The 20,572-nt window shown below is 34.1% G+C and overlaps 1 pseudogene; it reads right to left on the bottom strand.

Annotated features, from left to right (window-relative positions):
- Positions 1–9,363: 9,363 nt before the first annotated feature.
- Positions 9,364–10,838, bottom strand: LOC149566930 (uncharacterized; annotated as a pseudogene).
- Positions 10,839–20,572: the final 9,734 nt, after the last annotated feature.

Genomic DNA, 20,572 nt, shown 5'->3' with positions numbered 1-20,572 from the left:
TATAATTTTTCAAAACCTAGAATAATGAACTTAAGGGAACCTATACAAATTGGGACATCATGCAATATCATACTCATATGTTTTTTTTCAAACCAAAGGTTCTAGACAAGAAAACAAAAAGCATTTTACATCTTGCACAATTTTTTTATGGGAAATAAAGAAATCTAATACTCAAGCCAAAGTAAGAAGGCACATTCAAGACCCTATTATGATTCAAACCCAAGATACTATTTGACCTCATAATATTTATGCTTGCTCCCCATGGCTTATTCTATCTTTTCCCCATCCCTTCTCTTACTCTCTTCTCTTACACCAGCTTTTTGAAATATGTATAACTGTTACCATTGTCCTCTTTTCCTTGAAAACTATGTTGCACAAGTTTGTGGAATATCTCATCCATGATCAATTCTCCTAAGGTTTATAAGTATACCAACCTTAGAAGAAAATAGCAAACCTACTCTGCATGAAAAATTTGATGAGTTTTATCTTAAGAATGTTGGAAATAGAAAATTAGTTAAAAGGCTCAAAGTAATGTGACAACAAGTGTGCTAGAAGTTGACGATGAGTGAGAGGAGGAAAATGTGATAGATAGAGGAAAAAAATAGGAGAATACATGTTCTAGGACAATGAAGATGTAAGAAGCCAAGCTAAGCCCCCTTAATAGGAACCATATTGTAAATCTAGAAAGTCTTTTAGATAAAAATGGTAGACAATGAAGGAACAAACTATTATCACATATTTTAACCCAATGGTGTGATTTAGCAAGAGTTTTGATTTTTGGATGTAAGCTAAAAAGTAGAAGAATTTTACAAAACTAAAACATTAGCAGCCTTTGAAGATCAATCTCTTCCAATCATAGACCCAGAGTTTTCTAGAAAGTATCTCAAAATTCAATGGTGAATCCAAGTGTAGGTAGCCAACTAAATGGTAACTTCTCCCTTGCAGCACAACTTCACAACACTCTCCTATGTGATAAAAAAGGATTGTAAAACACACAATAAATGGATTTGAAGAGTCACTCAAGTCATGTAATCCTAGATAGAAAATGCAACAACTAGGCGCCTAATTAGGATTTTTGCAACAAAAAATCTATGCAACAATTTGTAGAAATTTCAAATATTTTAAAGTAACTTGAGAGGACCATGACCAATCCTTCAAGGCCCAAAATTATTGATTTAAAATTGAACCAAATGAGAAATTAATTGCTATTAAACTAGCCAATATTATAGAAAAACTATAAAATAAAACATGAAGAAAAATACTTATTTTGTTACATTAATAGAACAAGGTTACATCAAAGTTTCATGTAGAAATTTGGATAGCTTCTCCCCTCACAAAAAGGATCTTAAACTTATTTCAAACACACTTGGACCATGTACACTAACTCATGTGTCAAGAAAATTAAAACCAGCTCCTAGAGAAGTCTTTACTTTTACTCTTGAGCTCCCAACTTCTCAATAGAAAATATTCTAGTCTTCTTCCACATAAAACTTGCAAGAAACAACAAGGAAGCTAACATTGATCTACTCTTAACTCTTCTACTTCCACATGTTGTGCACTCAATTAGAAGATTCTTGTTAAGAGGTAAATATTTGATTCATAGATGGTTCTCTCTTCTTGTGATTCCATTCTTCCAATGTGATCAATGATTCTAGTTTAGTAGACAATTTGTGACACCTCCCACTTATAACTCCTTCGAATATGGTGCAATTTAACAAGGATTAATTGTAAATTGTAGATGTTAATCTTTATCCTCCACATAGTTAGCATGAAGGAGACTGAGCATGCAAGATTCTTCAATAAGTGACAATGACATGCAAATAGGGGTTATGCATACAAGTTGTATGGTCAATATGCAAGTGGTCAACTTGTTTCCTCTTTCATTGATCTTCCCCCCCCACCCGCACCTTGATTAATAATTTCAATAGAAGATTTTCCACTTCCCAAATTTGATTCCATTGCAATGCAATTTTTATGAATTTCTCTTCAATAATAGTGAATTTCCTTGTTTGCATCTCTGCAATGCAAGTTTTATGAATTTCTCTTCAATAACAGTGAATTTCTTTGTCTACATCTCTGGATAAAATAAAATAGCCAATTGAAATGCTTTTAGCAAGCAATATCTAGTGATTCAAAAAGGAACAAAAATCACTATTTTTTCTTAATTCAAGCATCCTTTTTAATTTATGCTCTAAGACAAAATATTTATCTATTTATTTCATCTCTTATGTATCCTTTTCTATATCTGTAGGGAAAAGGCACCTATACATAGAATGCATCTTAATTTAGTTATACTCATTACTTTAAGCATTGATTTCAATAAAAGAAATTGTTTATTCTAATGAAAGGTAGGGTGATCACACTATTGGAATAAATAAAATCACACAAGTTGCACTGCACAAAACAACACAATCTCAGAGAAAACATATATAAGCCTATGCAAGCCATTTAAATCCTAAAATTCTTCTAATTTTAGATCTATTAAATATGCAAAAATAGTATACAACAATAATGTGGAGAATGATGCATGAGAAAAGACTTACCCATAGGTTGTTGGAAACAAATAACCCTTGTCTGCTTTTGTCCTTTATTATCACAAGCTATGGATTCGTACCATTTTGACTTAATTGAAATGATAACATTTAGTGATGCCATAAGACTCAACTCTTTGTTTCATCTTCCTGTGAATGTTTACATACTAATTTGATTGTTTAGTGCAGATGGAATTATAATTTATCAACTCCGTGAGAGCATGCATTCTTCTTTCAAACTTTAAATGCTAAATGTACTATGTGTGGGGTGTGAGGCCTTGCCCTGACCCTTCATAGCCTTAGTTGTTACTTTATCATTTTGATACTCATGACTCAAGATGTCGAGACATTATCAGATACTTGAACATATCATATTATTTCATGTTGTGTGATGTTATTTTCAGATATTTGATGTCCATCATTCAATGTTTTATGTATATGTTTGTTGATGAATTAAGTAAAAGTTAGGATTAACATTTTGGTTTAAGATATTTTAAATGGTTAAGAATTGAATAGGATGAGAGGAACCCCGATTTTGTTATAGATGGATGTTTTAATTTATGTGATTCCTGATACGTATATATACATATGTACATGTGATTTTTGGGACTACTGAGGTGTGCAATGAATGTGTAGATATTTTAGTCGAGGAAACCGATGGAGTAACAGAGATGATCTCTATGTGCTAATTTTGGAAACCTTGTTGTTCATAATTAAATTAAGATGTATATATGTATCCTTATGTGATCAGTAAATGTTAATGCTTGTAATTGTGTTCCTATGTTGTCGCTTGACACTCATGATTTGTTTATGTTCTTCAGTGTGCTGATTAGGGTTAGCTATGTAACCTTTAGACCTAGGTTGGATTTAGTTAGTGTTAGTTTGCTAATTTGGTTCTTAATCAAGTATAGTCATCCTTAATCCAGATTAGTGCTTAATCTGCATTTTAGAGTTGTTAGTTGGTCCTAATTAATTCCTAGCTTTGTTTGGCTCTAAACCTATTCCTAAGGCTTTAAAACATGAAATATTTATACCCAAGGGGTATGGGTATGGGTTGGGGGTCTTTTCCAACCCTTAAGCCCCTTTTATTGACTTTTAAGGTCACTCAAAAAGTCTATTTTTGCCTTTGTGCGAAAATTACAAGTGGCTACCATGAGTTTCATCACCCCACCTTCCCTTTGGTGGTTGAGTTTGAGGCTTATTTGGAGGCCCTTCTTGGTCTAGTGGAGGTTGTTACCCAATCTCTACATTTAGAGAGGAGTCTTGGAAGATTGAAGCAAGGAAGAGAAAAGCTCTACTCAAACTTGTTCATTTGCCATTACCTCTTTGTGAAGGTAGGAATTCTCATCTCCCTTGTTCAGGTTTCATGTTTGTTTCATGCTTATGCTAGCTTGTTGTTGTTTGAATGTTTGTATGCTTGTGGGCATGTTGGGAAGCTTAACCATGTTGTTTTGAATGATTTCCTTTCATGTTTATGTTGGAATTTTGAGATTTTCTTGCATGGGTGTTTTGGCATTACTCACCCTTGGAGAGGGCAGAAGTGGCCAATTTTGAGAAAGGGCATTTTAGTTGGACTCCAACAGTGTAGAGTCTCTTCTCAGGATGAGAAGAGGGAGAGAGGGTAGGGTGTTATGGGCCCCTACCTATCAGCACAAACCACGTATGAGTTTTGGCATGTAAGAATGGAAGAATGAAAGTTCTTGAATTATAGCCTCGATTGGGCACCTAGTTTGGTGTTGTGTCTAACATCTCCTGTTGGAAAAATCCACCTTTCTCTAGTGTTGATTTATTGTGAATCCTATTGTGAAAACCTTGTATGATTATGCATGTTTGAGTTGTTCTTGGTCATGCTTGTGGTCACCTGATCAGATTTTGTTCCCTCCATGGTTCTAGAAATGTGTTGCAGAAATTGTTATGAATCCCTTGATGAGGGTCATGAAGAAAATTCAATTAAATTGTTGTAATTTTGGGATTGGAAATCCTATGTAATTGTATTTCAAAACTTTGTTGTAATGGCAACAAAGCCGAGTTTTCTTCCTAGTTCTTTCCTGGCCGAGCCTTTGAATCAAGTTTACCAATAAAAATGGTGATTGAGTAAAAAAAATAAAATTAAAATTGTGATGTGAATATTAGGATTTAACTGTGTGATTTTGAGTTAAACTCGATGACCCATGTTTCATGAGTAGTGATTCAACATGAATCCATCTCTCATGAGAATAAATGGAACACTTAGCACTCATTGGATCTAGGTGATGCTCACAGGGGTGAAGCACTGGGACTTCTCAGGAGGTCACCCATCCCAGTACTACTCCAGCCTGAGTGTGCTTAACTGTGGAGGAAACTCTGTAGTTAAGCGCACTCAGGTTGGAGTAGTACTGGGATGGGTGACCTCCCAGGAAGTCTCGGTGCTTCACCCCTGTGAGCATCACCTAGTTCCAATGAGTGCTAAGTGTTCCATTTATTCTCATGAGAGATGGATTCATGTTGAATCACTACTTATGAAACATAGGTCATCAAGTTTGACTCAAAATCACATAGTTAAATCTTGATATTCACATCACAATTTGACTAGCTACGGAAATCATGTCCTACTTTAAAAAAAAAATTGTTTTGTGTTTCTGCCTCGTAGTTTGGGCATGACATTTTGGTATCAAAGCTCGTGTTTCAACACTAGGAACCTTAAACCCTTACACTTCTGATAACTTAAAATGAAACATTTAATTGTGTAGGATGCCTCATGTTACTCGAAGCAACTGATGAGGTAGAGGTCATAGGGTGAGAGGTGGTAGAGTAGGATAGGAGGATGGACCACCTCCACCACCACCACCTCCACCTGCACCTCCACCACCACCGAACCTGAATCAGGACATTATAGATGCACTTCAAACTTTGATCGGTGTAGTTCAGTTGAGGGTAGTATCTATAGTTTAATCGGTTCAGCAGATTCCAGTAGTGGAAGCAGAGGGGCCCAGAGGTAGAGAGAGGACTAGGAGTCCCCTACCAAGATAGTTAGAGGGGCGGGATGAGCATGAAGGTGAGTCAATACACCAGAGAAGACCCCCACTTGAAAGACCTCCTAGACATGTAGGAGATGACATCAGGGAATTGATTCGACTCGAGCCACCATTATATACCGGTTCCACTGAGGGGATAGTAGCAAAGGCATGGTTACAAAGCCTACAGTGGTGCTTTGGATTATGCCCTTATGGGAGTAATCTAAAAGCATGTCTAGCAGTCCATCAGTTGAGAGGAGATGCCTCCAACTGGTGGCATCAGGAGGAGATCATAGGAGGAGTGAGGATGGATACCCTCACATGGGAGTCTTTCCTAGAAATATTTTGAGAGAGGTACTTGTTAGAGAATTTTTGACAGAAATAGATAGAGGAGTTTCATTCTCTTTATTAGAGAGTTCTTACAGTGGCTCAATATGAGAGCAAGTTTCTCAAGCTCCTTCCTTATGCGGAATACATGAAGGACAAGAAACTACGGGTGCATCGCTTTATAATGGGTCTAAATTTCTCACTTTAGGGCCCAGTTTGGATGGCCTTCCCTACCACCTTCAGACAGGTAGTGGAGATAGCACTAGTGGCAGAGGATACTCGAGGTAGATAGGAATCATGGGATCGGTCTCAGAACTGAAACTCTACTCGACAGAAACCCCCTTGGAAAGGGAATCAGAACTATACAATAGGGTCCTCTAAGGGCCAATAGTCTCAGTAGCAATAGCAAGAATTCTCATAGGGTTATTAGGGCTCTAAGCCCAAGCAGTGGTAGTCACAGCAGGATCAAAAAGTACATACCCCACAGTCACAGTCAATGCAGACTCAACAGTCTTCCAGGGGTGGATACAGTGGGTCTAGCAGGTCAGGAGGCCCATAGCAGTCTGGATCATAGGATACACAATCTTATACCCGAGGACCATGCTACACTTTTGGTGGCATGGGTCACATAGCTAGAGAGTGTTCATAGGGGTAGTCATCCAGTGGTCAAAGAGGGGTTTTTTCAGAGCTGGCAGTTGGAGACATGGGCAGGTCCCACAGAGTTTTTACAGTGGTTGACAATAGTTATTGAGGCTACAGGTGGATTTGGTCGGCCAGTTAGTGCTAGAGCCTATCCATATTATTGCCTGATAGACCCTAGCTCCCTGAGGTCAAGAGCTAGACCAAGTTAGGGTCCAGTGGGATTGTTACAATGAGGTCACGACTTCATGGGAGGATGTGCCATGGATGCGATCTCAATACCCTTGTCTTTTGATGAACTCCAGGAGGAAGTTCATGCCTAGTGGGGGAGGATGTGAGGCCTCGCCTCGACCCTTCGTAGCCTTAGTTGTTACTTTATCATTTTGATACTCACGACTTGAGATGTCGAGACATTATCAGATACTTGAACATATCATATTATTTCATGTTGTATGATGTTATTTTCAGATATTTGATGTCCGTCATTTAATGTTTTATGTATATGTATGTTGATGAATTAAGTAAAAGGTAGGATTAACATTTTGGTTTAAGATATTTTAAATGGTTAAGAATTGAATAGGATGAGAGGAACCCTAATTTTGTTATAGCTAGATGTTTTAATTTATGTGATTCCTGATACGTATATATATATATATATATATGTACATGTGATTTCTGGGACTACTGATGTGTGTAATGAGTGTGTAGATATTTTAGTCGAGAAAACCGACGGAGGAACAGAACAGATCTCTATGTGCTAATTTTGGAAACCTTGTTGTTCGTAATTAAATTAAGATGTATATATGTATCCTTATGTGATCAGTAAATGTTAATGCTCGTAACTGTATTCTTATGTTGTCGCTTGACACTTGTGATTTGTTTATGTTCTTCAGTGTGTTGATTAGGGTTATCTATGTAACCTTTGGACCTAGGTCGGATTTAGTTAGTTTCAGTTTTCTAATTTGGTTCTTAATCGAGTTTAGTCATCCTTAATCCAAATTAGTGCTTAATCTGCATTTTAGAGTTGTTAGTTGGTCCTAATTAATTCCTAGCTTTGTTTGGCTCTAAACCTATTCCTAAGGCTTTAAAACATGAAATATTTATACCCAAGGGGTATGGGTATGGGTTGGGGGTCTTTTCCAACCCTTAAGCCCCTTTTATTGACTTTTGAGGTCACTCAAAAAGTCTATTTTTGCCTTTGTGCGAAAATTACAAGTGGCTACCATGAGTTTCATCACCCCACCTTCACTTAGTGTTTAACCATAGTGTGGGTTGAGTTAGGAGTTTCTAGAATTGTAAGTGGGTGGGAGAAGTTATTGATCCCTTTGGTGGTTGAGTTTGAGGCTTATTTAGAGGCCCTTCTTGGTCTAGTGGAGGTTGTTACCCAATCTCTACATTTAGAGAGGAGTCTTGGAAAATTGAAGCAAGGAAGGGAAAAGCTCTACTCAAACTTTTTCATTTGCCATTACTTCTTTGTGAAGATAGGAATTCTCATCTCCCTTGTTCATATTTCATGTTTGTTTCATGCTTATGCTAGCTTTTTGTTGTTTGAATGTTTGTATGTTTGTGGGTATGTTGGGAAGCTTTGAAAATCATGTTATTTTGAATGATTTCCTTTCATGTTTATGTTGGAATTTTGAGATTTTCTTGCATGGGTGTTTTGGCATTACTCACCCTTGGAGAGGGCAGAAGTGGCCAATTCTGGGAAAGGGCATTTTAATTGGACTCCAACAGTGTAGAGTCTCTTCTCAGGACGAGAAGAGGGAGAGAGGGTAGGGTGTTATGGGCCCCTACCTGTCAGCACAAACCACGTATGAGTTTTGGCATGTAAGAATGGAAGAACGGAAGTTCTTGAATTATAGCCCCAATTGGGGACCTGGTTTGGTGTTGTGTTTGACATCTCCTGTTGGAAAAATCCACCTTTCTCTAGTGTTGATTCATTTTGAATCCTATTGTGAAAACCTTGTATGATTATGCATGTTTGAGTTGTTCTTGGTCATGCTTGTGGTCACCTGATTAGATTTTGTTCCCTCCATGGTTCTAGAAATGTGTTGCAGAAATTGTTATGAATCCCTTGATGAGGGTCATGAAGAAAATTCAATTAAATTGTTGTAATTTTGGCATTGGAAATCCTATGTAATTGTATTTCAAAACTTTGTTGTAATGGAAATGAAGCCGGGTTTTCTTCTTGGTTCTTTCTTGGCTGAGCCTTTAAATCAGGTTTGCTAATAAAAATGGTGATTGAGTAAAAAAAATAAAAAATAAAAAATTGTTGTGTGTTTTTGCCTCGTAGTTTTGGCATGACATGGGGTTACTTGGTACCCTTTTGTCAAATTAGAGGATTTAAAATTATAAATCCTCTATAGTTATCCTAAGAACCCTTTGGGACATAAATCACCTACAGACTCTCCTTTCCAGCATTTTTCTTTAGTAGAAATGCTTTCTTCAATTCTATTAGCTTTTAGTCACATATTGATCCAGGAAAATTGGTATCTTTGATCACATCACACTCTAAATTAGATGCTTTCTTCACCATAATTTTTTCCATCATTTTAAAGTACATGTAAAACTTGAAGAAAACTGTAGAACATTGATACCTATAGAACATTGATAAAGAAAATTGTAGAACATTATCAATGCAAGGATACAAGGGAAAATTAAAATAATTTAATCCATTAATTCATGACCACTAACCTTTTATGAGACTATGAAACCATCAAAAATCTAAGATGATATAGACCAAGGTTCAAACAGGTTAGTATAGCCCATACAGATTGCATCCACCAAGCCATGAAAATGGCCGATTCTTGAACAAATGTTGATCAAACAAGAAACTTGCCTAGCAAGTTTGGACCAATATCAATACTCTTTGTTCAAGACAAGCCTACAAACAACAATATCAAAGAACCTAGAATAAAGAATTGTAATGTGACCTGGAAGATGAAATAATTATGTAGAAAGAGTTTTTCCTTGCTAAAGTCAAGATTGGGAACCTTGCTACCATGTAATCTCTAATACCAAATTAAAATGGCTTCATTTGGATACATCTGCAAATTGGATCGCACTAGTAATAGTTGCAAAACTCCAGTGAATAATAAACACCAAATTCTAAACAATTCAAAAGATGTAGAAGATGTGCCAATTTCTTGAGCCCAATTTTCTTGATGGAATGAATGGGAGGCTCTCTAGGTGTACCATTTTATATCTTCTGCTTCATTGTAAACAACACTAGAATCTGACAAGTCTGTCTTTAGAACTAGATTCTTTTCAAAATTATTGATTACACTCATTTCCCTATGATAGAATGTATGCTCACATTGACTTAGAAAATCCTCTTTTGTCTCAAAACACTTACTCAATTTGCTTTGTTGTCTAGAATCTTGCATACTTGTATTACCAACTTTGATATTTTTCCCAGTCAGATGATCTGAGTACTTTGTGCTAGCTTGTAAGCCAATTGGGTTTTTATCAAATGGAAGAATCCTAGGCTTCATACTCTTCAAACCTTGTTTCTGACTAGACTTTGAGATAAATATATCAGCCATTGGGCTAATCCAAAATAAGGACATAAAGATCGGCATGATGATATTCAGGTAGAACAAAACTTGAATGACTTTTCTAGAACTAATGACAGATATATTCCATTGAAGTTGATGTGTACCAAGCTAGAATGATCAAACAACCTTGTGAACAGGGCTAAAGAGAAGACCACAAAGCCAACTAGCAAAATATGCTAGCAAAAACCTTACAAAACCACATTGAAAAGAGATCTCACTTCCATCATTATCTTTTGATTTTGTACTGCTGCTAACACCAACTCTAAGGTCAACAAGTCTAGGTGTAGAAACTAAAAGAATTGTCAGAGATATAAGAAACCCTAAAATACCCACAAAAACACTCAATATCTTTTCTATTTTTTTAAGGTTTACCTATCTAAAGATACCGTACCAAGAAACCTAGCTAACTTGTATATTGCAAAGGATCCCACAAGGATGGGAACTAAGTCACCCCAAAAAAACATAGCAGAAACCTATTTATCATCGGATGATAAGCATCCAAGGAGAAACTAATATGTGAGAACGTTAGAAAGACCTAATGAAGCATACAATATAGCTTCATCATACTCTGCAAAGTACTGTCTTATCTAGATCTATGAGTCAGCTAATCTAACTCTAAATATCTGAGCATTAGTTTTATTGAAATCAGTTTTTTCTTTTGGCTTATCCTTTTTCCTTTTCAAACCTTTCGATTTGTCTAATTTTGACCTTTAATTTAGAAGAATTTTCATTTGTGGCTATATTATCTTTAGGTCTCCTAATGGCTACCCTCACATTCCCTTCATCTCCATTCACAACATTCTCTGGAATCAAATTCAACTCAATTAGCCAAAGAATCAAAAAGCTTTATCTGGATACCAAGACATAGAGAAACCTGTCAAAGTTGAACAATAATGATCAAATTCAAATCCAATAGATTATTATGAAGGACTTTAGTTATATTGTTGGAAATGGAGAAAAAAATAAGGAAACAAATCTTGTGTCTACTAGAGGATCCATTGATATCGAGTTGGTAATTAAGGGCTCAGATATACTTCAGAAGGTGGCACTAAAATGGATGCCCATTGCAGTTTTAGTTGCTGTTGTAATCATACTCATATGGGTATAGATGGCTCTTTTGGGAATTTTATTACATTGAAATTTGAAGTACAATTTAGAAGAAAGAGTAACCTTTTGAATATAGGCTTGATAAATCATTTTTTTTCTGGTCCAGTTCATGGACTATGTGGTTATTTGTTCAATGTTCATTCATTCTTTCTATTATCACCAAATGGTGAAGAAGAAAGGTATGATGAAAGAAATTTAGTTATAAAATAATTAGAGTCAAACATATGAGGCCGAGCTTGCTACTTTTTCAAGGTGATTACTAGAAAAATAGACAAATAAATGTTACTGATATCCTATTTTAAAATTTATGAATTGAGTCATAAAAAAATTGCCAATGTAACTGCACTTCTTTGTAATCTTACTTTCATTCAATTAAAAGAAGTCAATCCATGTGTATATAGGTTGTACTTCAAAGACTTGAGGCTTTTAAGTCCACAAATGAATTATTTTTGTAAAAAAAATTAAATTCTTGTAGATAGTTTCTCCTAAAGCCTATTGCTTAAGGTTGTATATGTTCACATGTAGATAGTTGGAGTATATAATGTATCTTAATTTTTATTAAATTACAAATGGTCTTATATATATATATATATATATATATATATAAACATTATCTGGATGAACATAGGTGTGCAAGCTACCTATAATCCAAATAGAAACCTTGAATGTTGTAATCAATAAGCTTGTAGCTACAGAGACTATGGTATAGACCACCAAACTTGAATATGGAAACATTTTTCTTCTCTATTAATATTGGAAACAAGCCATCGATGGGAAAAATACTTTTCCCTTATGATTGTTTGTTTAATCTATATCATTCTTGTGTTACACAGATCATCTTTTGATGCCTCCTAATCAGCTTTGATTAATACACCATAATGAACACAACAAAGAAAGGCCACAGATGACTAGAATGAAAAGATTTGGGGTATAAAAAAAATCTCTACAACAACATATAACAAAAGGAAGGGAATTTTTTGAACCATGCAGTTTGTGCTTACACTTATTTACCAAGGGAGCATAAATTAATAGAAACATATAGACTTACCAGTTTTGATCCAAAATTATTTTTGTCAGTCATTTTTTTTGAGTGTGTAGATCATCTACAGTAGACATATAATTCCTAATATTGTGACGAAATGAGCCAAAAAAAAACACAAAGTCTACAATATTGTAGCAATAACAATTGAAGAATTATGTCATTTTCCATCTTACTAGCCACACTCACTGAAGAAAACAATTAAACCATAATCAAATCGAAAAGATAAAAGACAATTATTTGATACTCTGTTACTCTATTGTTCACTCAAATGAAGTAGATTTTTTGAATACTCAAACTCCAAAATATACCCATACATAAACTAGAAATGAGAATTTCTCAAAACTCTATTACTTTAAGATTATAGAAAAAAAATCGAAGGTAAATGATCAATTTCCTTTTCCGCTATAAATTTCAACTTCATGTGATGCATTGCAGATGATTTTCCCAAACCAAATTTTCACAAATTTCAACAAACTAATCTCTATGTCTGCTGAAAGCTCCCTGAAATAAAATTAAATGAACATTTCTTTCTTGTAAGAATAATTTTTTTGGTACAAACCCTTTTCCTAGCTCTTTATTTTATGAATTTTTATATTTCTTTTACTTAGATTTGGGAAGTAATGTAGTTGCATTAGGTTAAAGAGAATTTGGCTTCAAAATTCTTTTATTTGGATAGATTCCCTTTATTTGGACACCAAGATTGTTGAAAGAAATTAAATCTATCCTACTCCACATGTACATACAGAACCAATAAACCCAAGCATATCCTTCTCCTTATCGTATCTTGTTTGTTGCAAATATGTCCTCCTCCTTTCTCCCATAGACCACAAAAAAAAAAAAAAATGGGGCAACAAAATTTTTTAGAACCACAAGCAAAATTGAAAAGATGTAATTTACCTTGTTGCATCGTGGGTTGCATTAGATTTGATGACAACAACGACACAAGAATTATGAAGCCTTAATCTTCTTCCATAGCATCATCATGAGCTGTATTACATGAAATATGAGGTAGAACTCCTTTGTTACCACCCCTTCTCTATCAACCCAGCCATGTTCTTTAGATCTACCTTGACAAATCCCCATTGTTATACCATTTGTAAAAGGAAACCTCAACAAAATAAACCAAGAAATACTTATGGGTGACCATGGGCATGGAGGAACTAGAGTTTTCTAGTGTAGGCATGTCCTTCATATCGGTCTCCATCTCTATCTCATTCGAAGTTTAACAAACCAAATGATTCTTGCCCATGTTCATACCATTTTTTTCTTTTTTACCCACAAATGAAACTTTTTCTTTTTTTGTTATGACATTGAGTTGGTCGAAATTCAACTTGGGAAAACATGGGTTGGTCAAAATTTCAACCAAAGTTGGCATATAATTTTTTTTTTGACCAATGCGGGAATGAAAACAAAAAATAAGGAGGATTCATAGCTTTGGTTGAAATTTTTGGTAGAAAAATAGGTGCAAATGTACTAGTGTTGCCAAGTTGATGCTAAACTAGTTCAACAAGAACATGGAAAGTATAACAACCTCAATGAAAAATCCTTGTAATTTTGGTTCACTTTTAACTTGTCTATTTTTCTATGTACAAAATTTCTTCCCATCTAAAGGTATAGTTGCATGGAGGAAGGATGTACCTATGCTTTATCAAATTAATGAATATATAGTTGAAATGGGAGAAAACTATGTGAGTATTATGGACAATTACTTTGATGCATTTAAAGATAAGATGAATAATAGATTCAGTGCACCTATGAAACTCATTGATGATTACAAAGATGATGTTTATTTCATGGTTGATAGTGACCAAGTATACATTTAGGCAGTTAGACCAAGGACTATATGGGTCAAACCTCTAGGTTATGAGGTAAACATAGATGAAACCAAGGACATTATTGAGGTACTAATTAATGAGCTTGTTGACCCTAAAGTTTCTTACTTTAGCACTTATGATGAAGCAAAGGCTAGAATTGAATTTGAAACCAAACTCCCTCATGCAGCCAATAAAGAGAATAAGAGAATTGACAAAATGAAAAGTAGTTCCACTCTTCTATTGACTAAAGGAAAAGGAGAAGACATAAATGAAGGTGAAGAGAAATTAGAGGAAGAAGATCTATTAAAGAAGAAAGGTAAGGTAATCATTATCAAGCCTTCCAAACCATCTATGATTGTGTTTACTAGGAGAACATCAAGAAAAAAATTGACAAAGAAGGAGGAGATGTGATATTTAGAAGACCTCCACCCACCTTCTAGGAAAGGCTAAAAGAAATAAACTAAGGAGCCAATTTAACAAATTTCAAAGCACTAAAGTATGGGACTAGAACTGTAGAGGAACAAAAGTAGATATAAGACATGATAATGTCTAAAATGGGTAAGTGGAAATATTCCCTAGATCAGCTTGTATAGTAGATTCTTGATGAACTAATGGAGAAGGTCAAGCCAAGATGGGAGAATGCCATGAAACCTGTAAGAGACATATATGAGTAGGCTTTGAGGCAACTTATGTTGAGCTTAAGTGATAAGGAAGTGAAAGAATCTCTAAAGAAGAACAAAGAAAAACTTACCTTGAGATTCAACACTTGTCTTATACTAATAAATGATATTGAACATGTAGTGAAGAATGGTACAAAAAAATGGAAGAACATTTATCTTCTTTGCAAGAAAAGTGATTTTTTTTGGTTCATGCTAGTGATAAGGGTGAAAATGAGAAAGAAAAAGATGAAGAAATTGATGATGAAGAAGTAACTCATTTTGACAATATAGATGACGAGGAAGAGGAATAGAAACAAGGACATGAAGCTACCAAGGAAAACTAACCAGATATTTAGAACATTGGGGAGACCAACCTAGAGAAAATTGTTGCAGTGGTCATAGCCTCACTTTTTCATTCTCTAAGTAAACATTGAAAACATCAAGCCAATAGAAAGCTATTAAAAGATTAATTGTGTCAAACACTGTAAGCACAAGCACTCAATCAATTTTTGCACCTGTCCAGCTTAGTAATTCATTGAAAAAAGTGACAAGCACTTCATCTACTAAGTAGATTGCACTTCCCTCTACATTAGTTTTGGTTACACAAGGTATTTCAACAATGAGTGTAGTATCTACTTTTTCAGCAAGTCCTACCATTTCTACAATTGTTTCCATTCCTAGCATACAAATAATAAGTACAAGGATAGTTGAGATCAAGTCTCAATCGAGTACAAATTTTTTGAGTAAACGAAAAGAGAAGGAAGAATAAATTGATCTTGATGAGAAGATTGTTATTCCTAATTGGGACATCTCATATATTAACTCTGATCAAATACAAACATTTGGAGAACTTTAGAAGAAAACTAAGTAGTAGAGGCTTAGGGAAGAAACTAATAAGGAATTTCAAATAATTGAAGATGCTAAGAATATTTTAATTGAGGCACTAAATGTAGAGGTTGATGCTTCACAATGAATTTTGATTCAATTAGTAGAGGCAGTCCACAAATTCAATGAAGATTTGAATGGACAAGACAAATTATTGCAAAGAGATGAGAAGAAGTTTGAGAATTAAGTTTTGGAACTTGTTGCAGAAAAGATTGCTATTCATCAAGTATATCTATCTACTATTCTAGGCTCATTGGAGACCTCCTATAATAATGTAACCACATTATTTGATAAACTCTATGATACATCAAGTTTTACTAAGGAAATAAGAGATAAATTGTCAAAGATTGATGGAGATTTGTAGGAAAGTGCACATAAACTACAACTTGACCCAAGTTACAGCTTTACCCACTATTCAAAGATTAGATTCCTAACTGATATGCATGAATAATTGCTAAGAGAAGAAGCCAAAATAAGAGCTACATTGGTAGACATTCAAGGCATGATTCTCCCAAATATGGATGCATTGTAGAAACACATTGCACATGCTAAAACACTCATCCATGATAACAATTTCTCAATTACTGATCATATGAAAGAACTATCAACAAAAGTGCAAATTGCATTGCACACATGAAAGGTATTGCAAGAGAATTGGGACAAGACAATGATGTTAATCCTAAAGGTACATTCAGACTTTTTGTCACATTTTGGCATTACTATATAGTATTTAGCATATATCTTTGACATTAATGTCATAAAGGGGGAGAAAATGCATATTGTTTAGAAGATGTATATTATAAAGGGAGTATACATAAAAGGGAGAAAATGTATATATTAGATGTGAAAAGATGTAAAGTATATATGTATGGGGGAGCATTATATGCATAGATACTTAGAATTACATTTTTTACAAAAGAAAATTTAAAAAATCTCAAAAATAGAGTACTCTACGGAGTTTGAGACACAAGGTGATGAATAATCAATGTTCTTGAAATTTAGTTTTGGTTGATAAGTGTTTTTGTCACTAATGCCAAAAGGGGAGATTTTTGACATTACTGTTATGTTTTTTATTAATGACACACACTTATTAATATTGTAAGTATCTACCAAGCATTTTAGTCTCTACCAAGTTCTATAGTTGCTACTGAATCCAAAAGATAGTATTTAGTTTGTGTCGAGTAATTTCTACCATAATGGTGATTAGTAATATAAACTAAGCTTCATAAGGTTTACCAAGTTCCTTAGTGCAAATTGAGTTATGTAGTGCTTACTAAGTTTGTAGTCATAGCAATGTGAATCCAGTGTTGACTAAGCCACTCAATGTTAACCAAGGGATTTAGTTTATACCAAGCTTGTAGTGATAGCATTTACCAATCCATGCAACATGAATCAATCGATTCAATTTATATGTTGAGTTTCATAGTATTCACTGAGTCACCAGTGCAAACTAAGTTCAGACAACTTGGAAAGTGACCAGTATAGACCGAGCTTCTACATCTATTGAATGTATGATGATGCCGAGAATTGACTATGGATGCCAAGTATCAGAACCTCATGAAACTAGTCTTCAAAACTTGAGTTCCTATAGTTTGGTCCAACTTTGTGTATTTAGTGTAAACTTATATTAGAGTTGACTTTATAAATTGGATTGGAATATATGTAATGTATTGTATCATGTCCAATGTAATGAAATAGAATAACAAGAAAGTAATGTAACAAGGAGATAAGAGCAGAAGAGAAAAATACAAGGCTACAAGTAATATAAGGAGCAACAAAGATTTATCTATCACTACAAGGTTATCATTACACTCAAAGGTATCTCATTCAACAATCTAAGTTGTAGATTAGAGATCAGCCACTACTTCATCCTAATAGGTGGATCAGTCAAATCCTTTCACAAGGTAGACTTAATAGTCTTTTGTAAATCTCTTTATTGAGTGCATAATTAATTTGTATGATTGTAAATCCTTTTGCAAGGTGGACCTAGTAGTCCTTATAGCTCCTAATAGGGTAGATCATCAAAAGTGATCATTGTAAGCCTTAACAAACCAACTTTATACTATAGTACTAAAGCTTGTGGGTATCATCCCCAACCTATTTTTACTTTCTATTTGGAAGGTTTCTAGGTCACCAAAATTAGGTGTCAAAATGTTTTGAATGCTTAACATTTTCAATTTCTCATGCATGCAATTAGATCAAAATACATATTAAGGATTAATTGGTAAAAAAAGAGTAAAATTTTCTTAGTTTCTGATTCACCCCTCCCCTCTTAGTAACTAAGCTTGTCATATTATATCCAATAGAAGTCTCATGCAACTCTATGGTAGGAAAATATTCAAAATACTAGGAGGATTAAGGGAAATGAGAAAATCAAGTTGTGGCCAAAGATGTTGAAACATTTAAAGGCCAAATTCATGCCTTTAGCTTACTAGCAAAAGCTTTTAAGGAACTTTAGAACTCAAAATAGAAGGATTCCTCCTTATTGGCATATACTGAAGAGTTTATGAATTGCAAATAAGAATCAATTTATAGGAAGACATTGAGTATAATGAAGCTAGGTATATAATGGCCTCAAATTTCAGCTCTAAAATGAGTTGGCCTTACTCAGAGTAAATTTTGTAGATGAAGCTTCTCAATTAGCTCTAAAAGAAGAAGATAAATTGAGTATAATAAACAAGGAAAAGAGAAAAATATGTGTTAATTCAAATGTTCTTGTACTTTCCATGACTTGGAAGCTGAACTCAAAAATTAACAATTTAAATTTATCATGCCAATACTAACCACACTATTACTCTATATAGCTTTACATGCTAATTTGGTTATGTTTGTGTTTTTCAACTATTGAATAACAAAGGCTCAATACCAAGATAATAATGCTCACAAATCTAAGGATTAGATACATCCTATTAACAATTATGCTTTCATATTATTTCGAACCAAATTCAATAATGCCTAGACTAGCTTTCTACTCTTTAGGCTCTGCAAGACCAAGGTGGGTATACCTAAGGGATAATCCAAAATGAATGTTGATGTGTGAGAATCCTATTAGTTTCATTCTAATTCACATCTCATACCTCTAACATATACATAGTTTATTCACTTGTTGTCACGTTCAGATGATATATATCCCTTATAATCAGATTTGGTCACAATTCTTCTCACATTTGCAGGTATTTCTAACCATAGCAACTAACTAAAGGTAAAATGTTACATGCAAACAAGTGTTGATCATCTTTGAAGCTCTTCAAAAGTAAAATAAAGATGATTTTGATTTTAGAGATGATACTTATTCATGATCTACCTATCTATAGAATAGACTATTTAGATCAGTGCCTATTCCATTGGGATTAAAAGTCTAATGCAATTTATAGATCTGATTTGTTGCATTACAAAAAATATTATCAAAAATTCTCACTAGAATTCATTCTTACATACATCCTTTCTACAATCATAGCAACCCAATCAATTTCATTAAAGCCTTTACACAATTCTTTGAATCAATAGCAATAATGAATTTACATACAACCTAAGTGAATTGCATTCAATTGGACAAGCTTTACTCATACAATATCAGAAGAACCAAATAGTAACAAAGGAGACAAACTTTAGCAAGAACAAATATGGGGATAGTTCAATTTTGTATTAATTTTCTTTGAAAATTGTATGCAATTGCAATAAAACTCAGAATGACTCTAAAAAGGCACAAAGATCATATGCTATCAATGTATTCTTAGAAAATTTATAGAGAAGATACATCATGATATTTTTCTATCATAGTTGCACAAAACTATACTCAATATAGACTCAAACTATATTAGAAATTGGACCCTTCTCTAGCCCTAGAATCTTACTTATATAGTGTGAGATGCAACAAGCTTCAAGCATAGAGAATTAACTGGTGTCCTTTTACAAAAGATATTTACATTTTACTTAATAGGAAAAGACAAAACCCTATGTAACAAAAAGGTAACGTCATATCGTTCCCTTGGTAGGCCCCTTTTCTGTTACATCTTTGTATGCTACAAATCCCATGATTGGTCTTTATTTACTCTAAGTGCTTAGCATATGTAGCTATCAAACTTGCCAGTGATGTGTCAGGCTCTGATTCATGCAACTTCACCTCCTTGCTAGCATTTCCACTCATATCATCATGTACTACCAAGGTGACAGTTACATTTGGTTCCATTCCTACTACGTCATTCAATTGATCCAGTGCAGCTTCTGCATGAGATGATTGTCCTTCTTTATCTTCTTCTTTCCTAGGTGCTGATGGAAGTGAGTCAATGATTTGTAATTCATCTTCATGTATTTCATCATCATCAATTTCAGCTTCTTCTAACTATTCACCAAAATCAATATCTACCATCCACTTCTCATAAAGTCTGTCATATGGCCAATCAAAATGAAAAATATCCTATTGCTTCTTGATAAAATATTTAGCTTCACAGTGAATGTCAACAAAATTTTGTTTCAAAGAATCAAAGAATATCTAGGCTTTCACCATTTCTTCTATTGTGGTAGCCCACTACACATGTCCCTTTTCATTCATAATTTTTTTCATTCTCAAACAAAATAAATCATCTAATTCCTTAGCTCATTCATCTTTGTTTTTAAATTTATTCTTTCTATCTAAGGCACAAGGGAATAAATCAAATTTCTGGCTCTTAATTTTCTATTCAAATAGCCCACTATTATTCTCTATAGATGAACTCTTTTATTATCATATTCTAGAAGGTCATTAACAATATCATAAGTCTTTTCAATTTGATCATGTGGAAATATTATGACAAAATAACACAAAAATGTCATTTCCTCCCTTCTTTTTGCCCATTTATTTACAATAGGTTTTAGAGCTTCATCTTTGGCTTTCATTTCATCCCATATGTTTATTGTCTTTTCTAGCTGATCATAGAATAGTGGCCATTCAATTTTATCACCCATATATGTGAGAGCTTTTCTCAATTTATCTTCATACTGTACATTTAGTTCTACATGTAATGCCCACAGTTTACTCT

Source organism: Cupressus sempervirens, chromosome 3 (genome assembly GCF_028749045.1).
Source record: "Cupressus sempervirens isolate cs-2001-9-10 chromosome 3, ASM2874904v1, whole genome shotgun sequence".
Taxonomy (NCBI): domain Eukaryota; kingdom Viridiplantae; phylum Streptophyta; class Pinopsida; order Cupressales; family Cupressaceae; genus Cupressus; species Cupressus sempervirens.
Note: the sequence above shows the minus strand (reverse complement) of the source record. Positions and strands in the feature narration are given on the sequence as shown.